The sequence below is a fragment of the Thamnophis elegans genome, chromosome 11 (genome assembly GCF_009769535.1).
Source record: "Thamnophis elegans isolate rThaEle1 chromosome 11, rThaEle1.pri, whole genome shotgun sequence".
In the NCBI taxonomy this organism is placed as follows: Eukaryota; Metazoa; Chordata; class Lepidosauria; order Squamata; family Colubridae; genus Thamnophis; species Thamnophis elegans.
Window position 1 is genome coordinate 53,761,247 of NC_045551.1, and position 16,544 is coordinate 53,777,790.

Sequence of the window (16,544 nt, forward strand, 5' to 3'; positions counted from 1 at the left end):
GTGGGCATGGTCTTGGTGAGTTTTTGATTGGGCTGTTTATTGTTAGTACGTTTGTCAATTTCTCGATTGGCTAATTGTTTACTTCTTCATTGTCGATCTGATGTTAATCTTGGTGTTAATCTATGCTAATCTGGGTTGGTTGCTGGTGAGGAGGTGTTTTGGTCTTTTTGTTCCCCCTTTTGGCTTGTTCATTTTCTCTTTGCATGGTTATCTGGATGTTGTTTATGTCTATGTGACTATTGATGTCTGATTTGTAAGAAAGCCAAGCTTCCAGGAACTCTCTAGTGTTTTTGGACTTGGATCGGTATAGGATGGTCACTGTTTCCCAGCTGAAACTAACGGCAGGATCTAATAAGGCTCAGTCACCAGAACCAGAGGTTTGGGGTTCTGAGCTTTCAAACTCATGCTGGAGTCCATCCTCAGGGAATTTCTCTCTAGCAGAATGTGTGCTTTCATTTATTCTATGCATAGTATTTATGTAGTTCCTGAGTTGTGTATGGTTTTTTATTTGTGGGTTGTTGTTGGTCTCATATGTGGGGTTGAGGTGTTGTTGGCCTCATGGTTAAATCTGTCCACGTGTTGAATGTTTTCATCAAGTCTTCTGAATGACAGTTTACCCTCCCCAACCCCCTCTCACATGGCAGTGGTGGGATCCAGATCCCATTACAACCGATATGGTGCTGGGCGTCCACTGTGTGAATGTGTGCAGCATGCATGCACACATGCACAGCCTGCGCATGCATGCTTACCGCCAGCGATGCTTCAGCTGCTCGGCGGAGCATCGTGCAGGCGCCGTATGCTCCATTCGTGTGCACGGAATCCCCAAACAGCTCAAATACAGGAAAGGAGCATGGGCAGGTGGGTGGGCCTTCCAGAACACCCAGCAGTCACTGGTATGCCCATACCACTGTCACATGTTCTATATAGAAACAATGCATAAATATAGTTCTGCAATTTTTAAATAAAGATAGATTGGGATTAAAGCAGAAGTGGTATTCAGCAGGTTGACCAGTTCTGGAGAACCCGTAGCAGAAATTTTGAGTAGTTTGGAGAACCGGCAAATACCGCCTCTGACTAGCCCCACCCCCCATCTATTCTCTGCCTCCCGAGTCCCATCTAATTGGGAGGAAATGGGGATTTTGCAGTAACCTTCCTCTGGAGTGGGGAGGAAATGGAGATTTCACAGTATCCTTCCCCTGCCTTGCCCACCAAGCTATGCCCACCAAGCCATGCCATGCCTAACAAGCCATGCCATGCCCACCAAGCCATGCCATGCCCACCAAACCATGCCATGCCCACCAAGCCATGCCATGCCCACCAAGCCATGCCCACCAAGCCATGCCCACCAAGCCAAGCCCACAGAACCAGTAGTAAAAAAAATTGAATCCCACCACTGGATTAAAGTTATATTTTCAGTGATTGCAGTAATACTGATAAAACCACTTGTTTTGTTCAACTTCTATTGTTCTATTGGCTATCTGTCTTACTTTTTTCTTCCACTTAGGATAATGCTGCGGGTATGAATAACATGCAGAGAAATAAAAGGAAATCTCTTGAACAAAAGCTAGGGGAAGGATTCCAAGATAGTAAACAAGCCATCGGAAACAATGTCTTTATTAAAGAAGCTTAGCAAAAGTATTAAAGGCAATCGTCATATCATTAAAAAGGCACAATTTATTTTGGCTGCCAAAATGGATAAAGTCAGTTTGATTTGATTATGCTTAATTAAGTTATAGTTCGTGTTTGCTTTCAGTCATTTACATATTCAGGTCTTAATCTTCAAGCTGAATGAGACAGCAAGTTCCTGCTAACTTTAGAAGATCCCTTTCCATCTGCTGCCTTGCTTCTTTGGTCTTTTTTCTGCTTACATTTAACTCATAAGCTTCCTTGGACAAGTAGCTGGGTTTTTTTCCCCTGTTTCTGTAACTACATATTTATGCTATTTAATTATTTCAATGACCCAACAGTCAAAGCTCTCTGGGCTGCTATACAATGAAACCCATTAAAAACACAATCTGAATAAAGACACAAAGGATTAAAGGATTAAATCAAAACAATAATACTAATAAACTGGGCTGCAGCACTGCATATACAAATCTAGGCATTAAAAGACAATTAGAAGACAATTTAAAAGTGTGGGGAAATAAGAAGGTCTTAACTTGGCCTTGAAGTTATGCTAATATGGGTAACAGTCGATCTTCTCTAGGGAAAGAATTCCATAAATGGGGTCCCACCATGCAAAAGTTTATTTCAATTCCTATAATATAGATAGATTAAAACTGACAACATATAGCCAACATTCATATTTCAAAGGCATTTTGTGTCTATTGTTAACTACAGTTTCGTTTACGTATCTATCTTCTGATAATCCCACAGACATGGATGATAACATGATGGTGGCAGGAACTGGGTACGTCTACTTTAATGAAAAAAAAAGGACTAGGGAAGGCATGATAGCAGTGTTCCAATATCTCAGGGGCTGCCACAAAGAAGAAGGAGTCAAGCTATTCTTCAAAACACCTGAGGGCAGGACAAAAAGCAATGGGTGGAAACTAATCAAGGAGAGAAGCAACTTAGAATTTAGGAGGAATTTTCTGACGATAACATGATGGTGGCAGGAACTGGGTACGTCTAGTTTAATGGAAAAAAAAAGACTAGGGAAGGCATGATAGCAGTGTTCCAATATCTCAGGGGTTGCCACAAAGAAGAAGGAGTCAAGCTATTCTTCAAAACACCTGAGGGCAGGTCAAAAAGCAATGGGTGGAAACTAATCAAGGAGAGAAGCAACTTAGAATTTAGGAGGAATTTTCTGACAGTTAGAACAATTAATTAGTGGAACAACTTGCTTCTGGAAGTTGTGAATGCTCCAACACTGGAAGTTTTGAAGAAGAGATTAGATAACCATTTGTTTGAAATGATATGGGATTTCCTGCCTAAGCAGGGGGTTGGACTAGAAGACATCCAAGATCTCTTTCAACTATTCTGTTCTGTTCTGTTCTGTTCTGTTCTATTTAGATAGCCAAAGGGGCAGAGTGGACTCTCCGACTAAAATATGTTATTTTCTCCCACTATTAATTCTTCTCAAAACCTTCACTAATACCATTAAGTGAATAAGAAATATGACAGAGAATTACTGTAGAGTCAACCTTTTCCATAGTATGAAAAAATAATTAAAAAATAATTTATTTTCGGGTACTTTACTGCTCTGAATAAGGTTTTTTTTTAACATCAGGGGAGGGGAGGGCAGAGAGAAAATGATATCAGCTAATTTCTTCCTGAAGCATTTGCCCTGAAATATTCATTAGAGAACCATTAGCCCTACAAAATCCTTTCTGACCTTCCTGTTCTGTTTGGAAAATTTCCCAAGCCAAGATAAAATTGAATATAATATATCTTGAAAATGCTAAATAAATAAATGTAAATAAAAGGTAGGGTGATTAAGTCTTATTCTTTGCTTCTTATTTTGTTTTCATCATACTGAAAAATCTTGGAATTGTTTGAATATTGATGAAATGCTATGGATTATCTCTTTAGCTTAATCCGCCTGATTGAGGTAGGAAATAAAAAGCTAGACTACAGAAAACAGGAGCTTATCAACTCTCCAGGTAATTGGTCTATTATCAAACTGCATTTACAGGAAAGTTCTCCTTTATAATACAAGTCTTGAATCCATACAGGGATTGTTTGAGGCAACAGATTACAACTCCAAAGTTTTGTCATCCAAAAAAGAGACTTACCAACTATAGCTTCCCCCCTCCCTCTGTTCATTTTTTAAATTTTAATTATATAAAATAATTATTTTATATGTTTATTGTAGTCATGTACCACTTAGAGTCCCCTTTTCAGGATGGGTGGCCATATAAATTAGATACATAGAAGATAAATGATAGATAGATAAGCAAGATAATAAGATGATTAGATAGATAGATAGATAGATAGATAGATAGATAGATAGATAGATAGATAGATAGATAGATAGATAGATAGATAGATAGATAAGCAAGATAATAAGATGATTAGATAGATAGATAGATAGATAGATAGATAGATAGATAGATAGATAGATAGATAGATAGATAGATCTTTTTTTCTCATTCAACTTCTTTTTCTATCTGATTGACTATCATCATTGCTCTCTTCTCAACACATTCTCCACATTTTCTTAAAGCATGGTGCTTAAAAAATAAAAATGGAAGGGTGGGAAGTGATTTGTGTGTTGGACATAATTGGGGAAAATGTACTGAGAGGCAAAGAGAAGTAAACACATCAAGATAATATTGTACAGTGGCTTTTCAGCAAGTTCCTATTCTCTGTATGAACAAATGTCAGTATTAATGTTTCATTTAAACATTAATAAATCAATAAAGCTTTAGATCTTGTTGAATAAAAAGGTATGAGATATAATTAAGTGCCAAAGTATTTTCTTCTATGTTGCCGAGATAGCTTTAAAATTATAGTAGTAACTTTTTTCAATAATCCCTTACTGAACTCAGTATTCTTCTAACACAGAAATACACACAAAGCAGAATTTTACAACCAAAAGTTTTGATCTATTCCCTTCCTTAGCCATGAAGTGGAACAGGGGTATCAATGACTATTCTTAATCTATCTATATAAAAGTCAAATACCATTCACTCATCACAAAATCTCCAGAACTGTAAGGCCTACAAACGTGAAATTCGGCACATATTTTCCTCTTGTCTTCTAGGTGCTCACTAAGAAAGGATTTGTTGAAATGACCATCAGATCATCAGTATTTCTTATACAGTATTATATTAACACACGTCAATGCTAAGGAGTTAGATGTTCTACTCCCCCACCCCACCTGAAAGGAACTCTGTTCCAACTGCCAGTTGCCTTATATTAACATGATCTGATGCTAAGGAATTGCACATTCTATATTAATTTTCAAGCTTTAAGTATCAAGCCCGATCACATAGTTTTGTAGCAAAGCACGGATATCCAGCTAGTTGCACATAAAATAAATAGTAATGGGTTTAAATGCCCATGCAATTCAAGAAGGGGAAAAAGTTATGATCCTATTTTATATATTTTAAGAAGAGAAAGGTTTATGAGGTAAAGATATAACTTGAGGTATCTCTTGTTTGTCAATGCAAAGCACCAGCTAAAAATGTTATGCCTATAAGTGGTTACAAAAATATATATATTTCAGGGAAACAAAATAAGATACGTCGTCTTTTTAAGTTGTTCATAGGCACTGTTTTTATTTCTGTTTGAGGATAAAAAAAGATTGACTGGGAATAAAAGACTGTCGTTTAGTGCTGTTAAAATCAGTTGGAACTGTACTGATAGCTTACATTGGAATAAGATTGCAGTTAGTAACACTGCCATATTTACTTCAAGCAGGAAAAACTATTACTGGGTTTTCCATATGCTGCCATGAGTTTATTCACTGCCACTATCACCAAAATTGGAAAACGGTTGCTGTTGGTGATGACCTCAAGCAATGTAAGTTGGCTTCCTGCAATGGATAGAAAATGAGATAAACTGAATCAAGGATGACTCAACTGGAGAATTGTTGAGAAGTCTCAGGGTTCAAACAGTGTCAACAAACCTACACCTCTTCTTCTTAGAAATAGCACTTAAAAACAAACACCTGCCCTTGGCTAAAGTTGTGTGTGTGTGTGTGTGCTTATATTCTCCATCTGTCTGCCATAGAATTCTATTTTTTCCCACTGCAAAAGACCCTGGTTATCCCACAATATCTAAAGAAGGGAAGTCGATGTTTTAGTAATGGGAAACTAAATTTAATAAGCTGAAGGGAGGATGGATATTTTGACATGCAATGATGCAAAGGGCCATTGGTTGCACCCTGCTTATGAGTAGAGAAAATTTCTTGTTATGGCCAGATTGTGGGAAAATTATTCTAACCTTCACTGCTTCACCATAAAAAAATATGACAAAATTGCCTTGAATATATCAGAACAGACTTGGTACAAAAAAGAATTACTTTGTATACTCCAGGGGTCAGCAACCATAAACACTCAAAGAGTCATTTGGACCCATTTCCCACAAAAAGAAAACACTGGGAGCCATAAAACCCTTCCCGTGCCTGACTATTTACTGAGCGGCAACAAAATTAGCATATGTAGTTGAATTAAATGTTCTGTTTTCTTCTGAAAGTTTTCTTTTCTTGGATTTATCCATGTTTGGCCTACTGAGATTAGAAAAGCTCAATAAATCGTGTGCCAGTGGGTATCACACATTGGCGATTGTGATGCATATTTTGAGTGACAGGGAGCCACAGCAGAGGGATAAAAGAGCCACATACGGCTCCAGAGCCGTGGGTTGCTGATCCCTGGTATAGCCTGACAATGCACAATCCTAATCCAGATGGATTGTTATGGAGCCAAGTTCTACATCTGCATTATGCTTCCTATTCCTTACGCTCAATAGTTTTTGGCTCTAGCTAGTCAACATATCTGCTTTTTGGCAGGAAAAATAAAAACAGCATCCATCATCTCTTAATATAAATGGTAAGTTATTCTGATCCTTCTACAAATCAGCCAGAATAATTGATTATCATCTTGGCCCTAGGAAACACTGACATGAAAACGATAAATGTGATTGTACAATCACATCTCAAGCAACTATTTCCTAAGAATACTTTGCCTAAAGCACATAGGAGACCATGCTGAGTGTTCCTGTTCATGGAACCAAAAAAATAAACATGAAAAACAAAATACACTGGGTGTTCTTTGAAAGTAGTTATTCACAGATTATGCAAACAAAAAATATTTGGCTTTGAATTATCAGACACCACTGTAGAGATTGGCTGTAGTCTACTTCTATAAAGATTATAAACTATAAAGACCAGCTATTAAAATTAAATGGTAACCCCTGGCCAGTCATATTTGACTTGGGGGGCTTCTTTCTCTCTGTTTCCTAGCCAAGGGACCAGCATTGTCTGAAGATGCTTCTAAGGCCATGTGGCCAGCAATACATTGTGGCGCATGGAACACTGTTACCTGATCTCAAAAGGATGGAAACATATTTCCCATGTGTAGCATTTCTTCAAAATGAAAAGGGCCTTTTGCAGTCACGACATAAGCCTAAGACTGAAAATCAGGATTGTCAGATGTTACATCTTTTCTATCCTGCTCCAAGAAGAAAACCACTTCAAGAAACTGGAAATTTGGATTTACAGACGGCTGTTATGTATAAGCTGGGTTGACAAAAATCACAAATGAGGAGATAATAAGCCGCCTCGGAAAGCAAAGGAAAATCATCAAAGCCATTAAAAAGTGAAAGTTAAAATATTTTGGATATGTGATGCGACGCCCAGAAAAATACGGCATCTTTCACTTAATCCTCCAAGGAAAACTTGAAGGCAAATGAGGTCCAGGCAGAAGAGGAACATCAGTGCTTCAAAACCTAAGGGACTGGTTTGGACAAAACTCAGCACTTTTTCATGCGGTTGTTGACAAAAATAGGATTGCCAACATGATCGTCAACATCTGATGAAGGATATGGCATAAGAAGAAAAAGTAGCAATTCATACATGGTATTTATACAGATTTATTTGCAAAACAAATCTGTACACAAAGAATAACAGTATACTTTATTTTATATTATGAGGTTATTTGTTTGGTTAGTCTTATCCATAAAAACCCACAGCAACAGTTTTTGCACAACAATAACTGTATCATCTACTACAACAATGTTTTAGTTTCTTAAAGTAAATTCTATGTGTATTTAGTAGCTATCTTACCTACAATATCATACTCAAGGAGGAAATCATAAAAGCTAGACCAAATGACGCAACAAGAAAAGATAATCTGCAACTTTTTTGATGAATAATAGAATAAGAATCCACCAAATCCTTATGATACCTACCAATTGTTATTCTTAAAGAACTCAAATGTGAAAAATGCTGATCTTGTAGCAAAAAAAGATATCTAATTTGTTCCTCATACATATTTAGAAGGAGGTAGCCAACGTGATGTCAACTATTAAAGAGACCAATAAGATAATGTCTAATTGGACCAATAAGTTTAGCAACAATTTTTAAAAAAGAGAACTATCAACTACACAGATGGAGGAGCTGTGCTAAAGAAAAATTAGAATGCATTACACAAAAGAAAAAATAGCTGCTGGATCACCAAATTTCTGAAGTTTTTTTTTTTTTTTAAATAGCAATAGAAGTTTTTTTTAATACCTATTTAATAGCAATAGGTATTTAATTGCAAATACCACTTCATACTGCTTTATAGCCCTCTCTAAGTGGTTTACAGAGTCAGCCTATTGCCCCCAACAATCTGGGTCCTCATTTTACCCATCTTGAAAGGCTGGAAGGCTGAGTCAACCTTGAGATCCTGGGTGAGATCTGAACTGCCAAATTGCAGGCAGCTTTCAGTCAGCAGATGTATTCTGCAGTACTGCATTTTAACCACTGCACCACCGTGGCTCTTAAGCTCTTAACCTGTTAAAATGTAGAAGATAGGAACTGATCCTTAATATTGTATACCAGGATTTTCAGGTTCATTCTGGCCATTGTTTCTGCTATAAGAACTGACATGCTGATGTATCTATAAAGAGTTCAAACTTCCAATAAAGGAAAGATGGTTGATTTCCTACTTTCAGGCTATAATCCTGTTGTCATGAATAGAGCTGCAAAGTTCTAATTGGCAGATATTACCATAAAAAGGCTGAAGTTGAATTAATCTTGGAACAGTAAAATGAGGAAGGCTTTTTATTCTTTTAGTTTAAATTTATTGTTTTTGTATCTATTTTGTCTTCCTCTGTTTTATTTTGTTCATTTTCCTTGCATGTAAATTTTAACTGACAGGTCCTTAGATTTTATTGTATCTCAGCCTGCTTTTAGATGTTGTTTAATTTGGTGCTTTAACTAGTTTGCTGGCCATTAACTATAAATAATTTTAAAAAAACTTTTTAAATAAATATACTTCAAAACCCTTTTGAGAAAGTTTCTTATCAAAGAATCAATTTAGTAATAAGAGATTAACATGGCCCTTTTTATGAATGACAGGCTTAAAAAAGCAGAGTTAAAATAAACAAGTAGTTTATTAAGGATGGTAATAACCAAAAGGAATTATGAAGCGTTTCAGAATGATCTCTTTAAACTGAATGGCTAGATGCAGTTAAGTTTAAATAACTATAAAGTAATGCACATTAACTTTACATATATACTGCCTGTATGCACATTGTACTCATATAAAGGAAGAAGAAATTTTTTGGATTTTTGAAAGAAATACCATAATGGATATTTTAGTAAATATGTTGACTTGATCCGTTGGCTCTGTGAAAATAACAAAATTGCTATGAATCACTAGGAAGGAGATGGCAGATAACACTACTCCTTTAGTCTTGCATCTTGGTGATGAACAAAATGGCCCTTGGACTGCTCCATCATGCTGTAATAATGTTTGTATACATAGACTGAAAAAAAAATAAACCCTGTCTTTTATTTAAGGAAGGCATTTTATTATCTTTACTAGTATTATTGCAACAGTGATAATCATAACTGTCTTGTTATTCTGAGTTGGTCCGCTTTAAATGTGCATATCTTTATAGAAAAATCTATTTAATGCCCAGAAAAGAAATTGATTATAGCTATAGAATTTTTAACAGAAACTGCTAAAACTATAGATTTTTATTTATTTCCTTTGTTTTTGAGTCGTATCCCAACTGGCTGGACAGTTTTCTTGGAAAGATTTTAGAAGTTGTTTGCAATAAATTATTTCTAAAATTGGGAGTGACTTGCCCAAAGTCATCTAGACTAGTGGCACCTAATTTTTGGGGCACCAGGGACTAGTTTTGTGGGAAGATACTTTTCCATGGACTGGAGAGGGCATGGTTTCAGGTATTGCCTACATCCCATGGGTTTGCATGGACCAGTTTCTGGGGGCTAGTGATGGTTGACAGACCAAGGGTTGGGGACAGATGATGTAGGCAGCTGTATGCTAAAGGCAGGAAGGAAGTCATAGTCTCCCAGTTTTTACCCTGATGCCTTAAGGGCAAGGGCTAAAACTGAAAATTATGAATAGAGCTGTAATATTGAGGGATAGTGTGGTAATTTTGTATGCTGGATTAAGTTTCACACCCAGCCTTCAACATATTTGCAAGCATGTAGGATCTAGAGTTGTCTGAAGTCAAGTCAGTAATAATGATTATCTAGGAACATTTTATTTTCTCTCACTGAAAATCAAATTAATGCAAAATCAGGCAAAACTTGGGGGGAGGAGGAGGATAATGCTAGGGGGAAATAGGGTTGCATGGAAGCTTAAAGTGGAGTTTCATTTCAATAAGAGCAAACTACCCCATAAAATGTATTTCTTGGATTATAATTCATTATCTTAATCCTTCTCCTTGTGTAGTTACTAATGGGATTATTTCACCACTAATTAAAATGCAACGTGAAGCCCTGAAAGAATGTTCTTTATTTTATCTGATTTCTAATTTGGTGTTGGAACATTTGTTCTAACTAATAAGGCAATCTCATGAAGTTCAAGGAATCTGTTTAGCTGGTTTTGAATATAAGATGTTGCTTTATGCAGATTATTCTTTCGTTCTTAATGATTAACAAGCATTATCTAAATAACAGGAGGGAAATGGTGAAATGAAGATGTCTGTGAAAAATACAGAGCTGACAACAGCAACAAAAGAAAATCCTGGCAAGTGGACCTTAATAATTCCTTTCTGGATTAGTTGAGACTTTGAGATTTCCCAAAAGTACTCCAGACACCTGCTCCTTGTGAGGAAATTGTAAGGCAACATTCTGTGGTGAAGCTGGAAGAAGTTTTAACTACAACCCGAAGAATGTTTTTAAAAAGATGATTAAAACATTCATTTTAAAAGTTACAAATGAACTAAGGCTCAGGACACAGGAACAAATATGGTGTTGCAATTAGAAAGTAAATAATCCTTCAAAAATAAAACAAAAATGCTTTTGTTTTAATTATTTTTTTAAAGCACAAGAAGGTCGTCCAGTTAGCTTTTCACCTAGAGCAGGACTAGAATTCATCTGGGTTTTTTTTCTCAGATCCTACAGGAGTGAATGATGGGCAGTGAAATAGATTTCTTTGAATATTGATGGAGATAGGGAAGCAGATGGTGAGATAATGTATTTGTTTTTTGTCTATTATTTGTTTTAACTCATCACCCCATTCCCCGGCATTTACTCACCTGCTGTCAGCTGCCACATTATGCTTACTTGTGCGCTTCACTACCTGGTGGTGACAATCTACCATGAACTCTGGGGAGAGTGGATGGGAGGGGGAATGCTTGGGGGCAACCAAAAGTAACCATTGTATCTCCCTAAGATGCTGCTTCAAAGTCACCTGGCTGGGAGAAGAAGACAGCTGCAATACCAACCTACATCTGAAGTATCTTTTCTGAAAACATCTTGCTTGAACTTGCTTGGTCATCGGGGGGAGGGGGGGCAGCAATGGGAGTCAGTTAAGGGAAGGAAAATTTGAACATTATTGTGCAATTCTCAGTTCTGGGTATGCATTACCACAATATACTTGTCTTCTAGTGAACTAGACCTTTCTCAACAAATGGAGCCAAGGATCATTTCTATTTAGAGGTTTACATTCTGGAAGGTCTGACACCCACAGACAAATATTGTCTCTTTCTCTCAAACCATCCTCTTATGCTGAGCTAAGGAATTCTCTCTCTGTAACGTCAGTGATTGAAAAAGAAAAGTGAGGATAGTTAATACTTCTATCCTTTACAGCTCTGAGAAGGGCTGTATCAATGTATAAGACAAAGGTTCTTAGTATAATCTTCGACCTCATACACTTTTTCTCCCATTTATCTGGACTGTCCATTGGATTTCCCATCTGTATCCAACATGAAGCAAGAAATTGTATCTGTTTCTGAATGACATTTTGTATAATTCCAAAGATATTATACTGTTGAATTGCCAATTAGTTCTTTAGATTTCCCAAACTATTTATTCTCTATATTTCTACTTCTGTGAAAATTATTTTGTAAGTTTGTAAGGATGTACTTAATGTACTACAGTTCCTCTTAGTCTGTTGCAGTTCCTCTTAATCAACTACTATTCTTGCTAAATAATCAGGATAAGTGTCCCATGTTAGAAGATAATTTATATTCATTTTCTATGCATGTGTATTCAATGTCTATTCTTCATACATATAATTTGTTTATCTAGGAGTTTTGCAGTACTTTTAGTGTGGGTCAATAAAATATATTTCTGGTATGTTGAATTTAAAACAAAAAGCTCTATTATAACAAATGGTATGCTAAACAGAATGGAACAGGTTTATTACTCTTTTTGGCTAGACATTAATATGACCATATTCAATTTATGTAATAGAGTTTACAAAGCAGAATTTTTAAAATACAGAATCATTTCTTTTTAAATTAAGAGAAAAAGAAAAGAAAATACAGTCATAAAATACGAGAGTGCTAAAGGTTAAATGCTTCTGACTAACTCAATAAATTATAAAACTATTTACAATTGTACAAAAACAAAGCATACTTGGTTATAAAATAGAGTAATATCAAGTCACCCTCATACAAAATAACATAAAAGTAGATAAATTGCCAAATTAAATTAAATTAAATTAGTTGTTTGTAATCAGACCATGAGTTGAAATGGTTTTGTATCATTAATATATAATGAAAAGATTTTCCACTGCAAATGAAAAAGTGATTCAAGAAAAGCTGCCAAATTTCTTGGTGTGTGTGTGTGTGTGTGTGTGTGTGTGTGTGTGAGAGAGAGAGAGAGAGAGAGAGAGAGAGAGAGAGAGAGAGAGAGAGAGAGAGAGAGAGAGAGAGAGAGAGAGAGAGAGGGGGAGGGAGGGAGAATATCTTTTTTAAAATGTTTTTGTTTTATACATTTCAGGAATCTTCAGGGAGGAAAAAAACATTGTCTCAGTCATGGGAGATGACTAAAAGAAATGTTTAGAATTTAAGTGATTTAAAGAAAATAAACATAAATTTCTCATATTGCTCAACAGGCACTTGCTATCCAGATACAATGAAATTCCTACTGGTAAGAAAATCATAAGATTCTGTGCAAATGAAGCAGAGACATATGGGTAATTATTTTCCAAAAAGAGAAATATGAGGATCTTGGTGCCCTCCGAACTTAGTTGTTTTCTTGCAGATGTTTCATTACTAGATTAGGTAACATCCCTCCATAAATACCATTCCGGTACAGTGCTCCAAAGGGCCCACCCGCCCACCCAAGTTCCTTACTGGTTTTTCAAGTCTTCAGTGCTTTCGCGCTCAGCGCATAGAGTGCCTGCGTGATGCTCCGCTGAACAGCTGGAGTATCACGGAGGCTCGTGAAAGCGGTAAGATGCATGTGCATGCTGCACTCATGTGTGCACGCGCAGCACACATCCATGTGGACGCCGCCGGGCCCATTCCAACTGTACCAGTTGGAACAGGATCTGGAACCCACCACTGGTCTAGAACCTTCTTTTACTGATGTTTAGTATCATGTCAGATGTTAACAAGCAAGGATAGGAGTGAACACTAAGAAGAGTTGATACAGAATGCATTGTATATTCTATCTTTATTCTTTTTTGCCACAAGATACTTAAATGCAAATATATAGTACATGGGTAAATATTTACTAGAAAAACATAGGAATATTAAAAGATTTTGTAAAAGTGTGGCATGCCCATCATATGTAGTATATGATTAAACTGAGTATAAGGGTGGAAACCTAATTTAAGAGTAACACCAGAGGAAAATGTATAAATTGTAGTTGTTTGCAACTGTAAATATTGTTTACAGAAAGGAATAGGCCAGCACAACTATTATACTTTTAATGTTATTGAGAGATTAGAAAAGGCAAAGTTATAGTTTGCCAAACAATAAGCTGGGAAAATGATACAGAAAGAGCATAAATTTGAACATCATACTTCAAAAAGCTTTTTACATCAATTCTCCACATGCCTGAGAACATAAAAAAACCCCACCAAAATCTAAAACTGGTTTTATTCTACATTGACACTTGACACAAAAGATATATCAGCAAAATTATTTATTTACTGTTTTTAAATTTTCTTTTTTATATGAGTCATTTTTATTCATTCCAATTACATTGCATTATGGGCGAAATATAGCAAGTCTTCTAAAAACACATTTTAGTGCTTATTACTGCATGTTTGAGAATACATAATAGATGGAACCATTTAGAAAGATAATTTAGTTTGCTGCGAAAGAGGCAATGAACTGTGTTTTTAATGCCTAATTTATAAAAATACATCCATTATGAAAGATGTGACAAATTTTATAATGCTTTTTTCTTTCTTTGCTTTTCAAAAGCTGACAGAAAAAAAACAGGGAGCTGCCTATTTGCCTCTAAGGTTTTTGCCAGAGCACAGCTATAAATAAAGAGTCAATCTGATTGCTTTTAGCAAGGGCTTGCAAGGCACTTCATACCTGTGATCTGAAGTTCAAGTACATGCAGCAAAATAGGATTAAATCACTGAATTACTCATACTTTATACCAAAATCTAGTATTTGTTATGGAAAACTCTAAATGAAAACTTTGTTCACAGTAAATGTGAGAATAAGTATGCTCACAAATCATTTTGGTCTGGAGCTAGGGTATCAAACTTGATATCAATGAGGACCACATCAGCGTTGTGTTTGACTTTGGGTGGATGGGTGGTTGTGGCCAGGGTAGGCATGGCCAACTCAACATCACTCATGCGGTGGGGGATGTGGTGGCCTGGGTTTTCAGCTGAAACAGCCTCCTACAGCCCTCTGCCAGCAAAAATGGAGCACGCGGCCCTCCTGAGCTTCATTTTCGACTCCTGCAAACTCCCTTCCCTTTCGCTCATCTTTATTCCTTATGGGAGGAGATATTCACAATGTACCAGTGGTGTTACTCACGAGTCGACCCTTCTTCCTTAGCTGTTCCCTTCTCCTGGCAGCTCTGTGCATGCGCACATTGGGAACATTCTCCAGCTCTGCCTCTGACTCCGAAGGCAGCTGATAACTGTCAGACGGTCCTGGCCCCATCTCTTCCTCTGACACAGAGACCTCATCAGAGCCTTCCCCAAACTCTAGGACTGGCCCATGTTCCCCCCCAACCTCCTCACTGTCCAAATCTGATGCCATATCCATTGGCAAGCCACAACAGGTGGCCATGTGGGCCAGATCTAAAAACCCTATGGGCCAAAAGTGGCACGTGGGCCTTCAGTTTGACACCCCTGTACTAGGGCATGGATAGATACAAGGCATCATTCAGATATCGTATGTGGCCCATATAGGTGTCCCACCCCCCATCTCCAACCATTCATTCCATTGCTTGTCACTATTATAGTCTTCTTCTGTGTCTCTAACCCTTCTGATTGCTCTTCCCCAGAGGTCTTCACAGCAAAAATGTATTGTTTAATTTTCCTAGGCTAGATTTTTTTATGCTTTCTGCATGACCATACCATCATCAATCTTTACGAATAGGCACCGATAATAATAGAATCATCACGGTAATTTTGAATTTCATTCTGTCTCACCTTTACTATTTTACAAGCTCTGCCGTTTTCTATATTATATCGGTACATGTTTGGGGCTTTTGTTTTTAGAAACATATTTGATCAGTGACGTCTCTTTTCCCCTTGCTAACCCATGTCCAAATGTTCTGTTAATTGATTTGATTGGCTGAAATTATTTTCACGATCACCAGGTGGTCTGGACATACAGTGGGGTTAGTTAAAATATCCTGTTTCTTAACCTGAGAGATACTAATGTAAATGATGGCATCTGGCTTGAGGTTATAGATTCGTGAATCAAGTCCGATGAGAATATTCAGGTCCATTTGCTTTGATTAAATCCAAGACAGAGACATACTTAGTCCAGGTCTATATTTTTTTAACTTCTTCTTAGATTTTCATTTACACGAGGTTAATAAAACATGTGACCCTTCAAGCCATACATTTTTTTTGTCCCTCATCTACATTTACCATATTTTTTGGAGTATAAGATGCACCTTTTCCCCCCCAAAAAAAGAGGGTGAATATCTGGGTGTGTCTTATACACTGAATGCAGCATTTTAGCCTCCCGAAATCCCTTTGCAAAAATGGCCATGCATAGCCTTTAGGAGGCTTCCAGAGTGCTCCTGGGGGCTGGGGAGAGCAAAAATGAGAGAAAAATGGGCTGTTTTTGCTTGTTTTTGCTCCCCAAGCCCCCAGGAGCACTCTATAAGCCTCCTAAAGGATATGCATGCCTTTTTTGACAAAAAACAGAGCCGTTTTGGCAAAAAACGGGCCATTTTTGGGAGTTCTGCAGAATGCAAAAACTTTTTTAAAAAATTGCCTCTTCTTTGGTGCATCTTATACTCTGGTGCATCTTATACTCCGAAAAATACGGTATGACATCATTCTAACACGGTCCTCTTTTAGCTGCTTTAGTAAAGCAGAGGAATCGCAGAGGGTTAGAAAACAGTTCCAATCAAGTCCCTGGCAATATTTTAAGGCAGGTCAATGCGGGAGACATTTTTCAAATCAAGCAAAGATACTATGCATTTAAATAGTCCTCCAAGGCAAGGTCTATAGTTTCTAGAAGGTCACAAA